The following is a 3106-nucleotide window of genomic DNA, read 5'->3' as shown; positions in this document are numbered from 1 at the left end:
TTCAGCAGGGAAGCATCATAATCAGAGCAGAATTTTAGAGAAAGAACTGTAGTTGTGGGGAAGAGGATGGACTGAGATGGAGACCAGTTACAAAGGCCCTGTCTAGCCAAGGAATGGTAAAGACTTGTACCTAGACCATGCCGAAAACTGGAGGGATCCAAGAAATGGGATTTACTGGGATTAAGAGTACACTTATCATGATGCGCACCAAGTAATGTATAGAATTGTTGAATCATTATATTGTACATCTGAAAGTAACACATTACTATAGGTTAATTATACTTGAATTACAAAAATAAGTAAATACATAGCTTGGGGGGCAGGGGAGGAATGGGATTTACCGGGGCACCTGGGTGGCTCAGATGGTTAAGTGTCTGCCTTCGCTCAGGTCGTGATCCCAGTGGCCTGGGATTGAGCCCCGTGTCGGGCTCCGTGCTCAGTGGGGAGTCTGCTTTCCCCTCTCCCTCTGCCCCTGCCCCCTGCTTGTGCGCTCACTGTCAAATAAATAAATAAAATCTTAGAAAAAAAAAAAGAAATAAAAAAAAGAAATGGGGTTTACTAACTCACTGGACAGAGAAAATTTTTTTTAAAGATTTTATTTATTTATTTGAGAGAGAGAGTAAGAGCATGGGGAATGACAGAGGGTGAGGGAGAAGCAGGCTCCCCGCTGAGCAGGGAGCCTGACGTGGGGCTCTATCCCAGGACCCTGGCCTCATGACCTGAAATGAAGGCAGACACCCAAATGACTGAGCCACCCAGGCGCCCCAGGACAGAGAAATTAAAAAAAAAAAAAAAAAAAAGGTGGGGACCAAGAGAACGCAAATGCTTTCACTTAAATACTGACTGTATGGTAATACCATTGATGGAGACAAAGTCTATAAGCCCAGAAGAAGATGTGGAGAAAAATATTCATTTCCATGTTGGACCTGTTGAGTTTAAAGGGCCTAAGAGACATCTAGGAAAATATACCCAACAAAGAGCTGGCAATTGAGGCTGGTGCCCAGTTCCAGCAGACGCTCTGTTCATTTTTTAAAAATCGCCTAGATTTGCAGTCATCGAGGTAGATAAAGGTGATTGGTGACAACAAATAGAGAAAGCAGGGATGAAAGTTTATGAAACAAAATCCTGGGGAACAATAATATTTAGAAACCTAACAGAGAGCCTAGTGAAAGTCTGGGAAAATCAGAGAGGTAGAAGACAAGCCAGGCTCATAAAAGTGACCAGAGTGTAAAGGAGAAAGTATGCCCCACTTACTTGCCTTCCCCATTTCTTCCTATACAAAGGATCCTGTGTAATGCCTTCAGGAGCTGGAACAAGGATTCCTATAAGTGGGGTTGGGATTGAGAGATTAAGCAAGGAAGAGTTCCTGGGACCTGACAGTAGGCATTATGTGCCAGGATCTGGGATTTCCTGCCAGTGCTAATCCAGGGAATAATTTCATCCCTAAAAGGCTCTTGTTACCTTATCTCCTGCTTTCAACAGATTGATATGTCCTTTCTCCTTTCCAATGTCACTACTCACAGTTTCTACCCATCCCTTAGTCCATGATGGAAGAGAGCAAGTCTTAACAGCCTCTCAATTCAGTATGTTTAGTAAGTATAACTATGAGCCGGGGCGCCTAGGTGGCTCAGTCATTAAGCGTCTGCCTTCGGTTCAGGTCACGATCCCAGGATCCTGGGATCGAGCCCCGCATCGGGCTCCCTGCTCAGCAGGAAGCCTGCTTCTCCCTCTCCCACTCCCCCTGCTTGTGTTCCCTCTCTCGCTGTGTCTCTCTCTGTCAAATAAATAAATAAAATCTTAAAAAAAAAAAAAGTATAACTTTGAGCCAGTTACTATGCTTGTTAAACTGGACAGATAAAACATAGCTCCTGCTGAACAAGAATTAACAGGAGTGGGGATGTTGAGAGGAGGTTTATAACTACTGTCTATAGGGTATACAGTGACTAAAGCTACAGTGAGCTGGAGAGTCATGAAAAAAACCTTATGCCTTCTAAACGGGTTAAAAAAAATGTTTTCTTTCTATTTTCCAGGAGGGAAAGATGCACATAGATGCTGATGATAAACCCTGACACAGAAAGACTTATAGTGAATTGATTTACATCAATTTAAGCGTGTGAAAAGGAAGAAGAGAGAGACAGGAGCCTTCATGAATTTAGCCTTCGTTTTCCATCCTAGGGGCTTGGGGAGCAAGTCGTATAGGACAACCTGTCTGCAATTTAAAACTAGCTATGGATAGTCCATAAAGGTGACCTTTCCTGTTCAATAAATCTCTCCCTGATGACACATTTTCTGTCCGTTTTCTAGTCAGAAGATCTCTCTTTTAGTTGTTGCAGCACTGTGGGATATAATGGAATGGGTTATAGGAACCAATAACCCGACCTGGCTTCCCTATAGCAGTCTTCCCAGGATTGTCTGAACCACCATTTGTCAAAATCAGAAGTGACAAAAAAAAAAAAAAAAATTAACATGCTATTTCTGTAATCTGCGGGGATTATATACATACACATACACATATATGTGTATATATATAAAATACACATGTGTGTGTGTTTTGGTTCCTCCTCTACCTCGACTATCTCCCCAGATTCTCTTCACCATTACCTGTGGTACACAAAAAAGTCTAAACACCATTACTTCTTGCCAAAAGAGGAAAGAGAAAAGTAACTTGATTAGTAAACAGAGTTTGGCCTGGAGCCCAGATCTTAAGAGATGTAAATTGGGGCTTTTTTTCACAGGGCTGCATTCTCCTGTTGACTTCCACTCTAATAACCAACCAGCCCCAAATACTGCTTACATCACCTTCTTCTTGCACCTCTCTCCCTTCAAATCTTCCTGTGGCTCCTCTTAAAATCTGTGCGGCCTTAGTCATATTACTTAACTTCTCTGCCTCACTTTTCTCATCTGCAAACCGGGAGTAACGCCTAACTCATTGGATTTTACTTATTTACTTTTCACAGTACAGTGTTCCTTTATTTACTTATAATCTTAAAACTCTAATTCCAAAAAATATGGAACGCTTTACGAATTTCCACATCGTCCTTGCGCAGGGGCCACGCATTATAATCTCTGTATCGTTCCTGTTTTAGTATAGGTGCTGCTGAAGCGC

General features: G+C 42.2%; 1 non-coding gene across 1 annotated transcript; it reads right to left on the bottom strand.

Moving 5' to 3' along the window:
- Window positions 1–3002: 3002 nt before the first annotated feature.
- LOC123324430 lies at window positions 3003–3106 on the bottom strand. Its single transcript, XR_006539802.1, has one exon. It is a non-coding gene; the product is annotated as a U6 spliceosomal RNA (small nuclear RNA).

The sequence above is a fragment of the Neomonachus schauinslandi genome, chromosome 3, assembly GCF_002201575.2.
Source record: "Neomonachus schauinslandi chromosome 3, ASM220157v2, whole genome shotgun sequence".
Classification (NCBI taxonomy): Eukaryota; Metazoa; Chordata; class Mammalia; order Carnivora; family Phocidae; genus Neomonachus; species Neomonachus schauinslandi.
The sequence above is the reverse complement of the archived record's forward strand: the minus strand, read 5'-3'. Positions and strand labels throughout refer to the sequence as shown.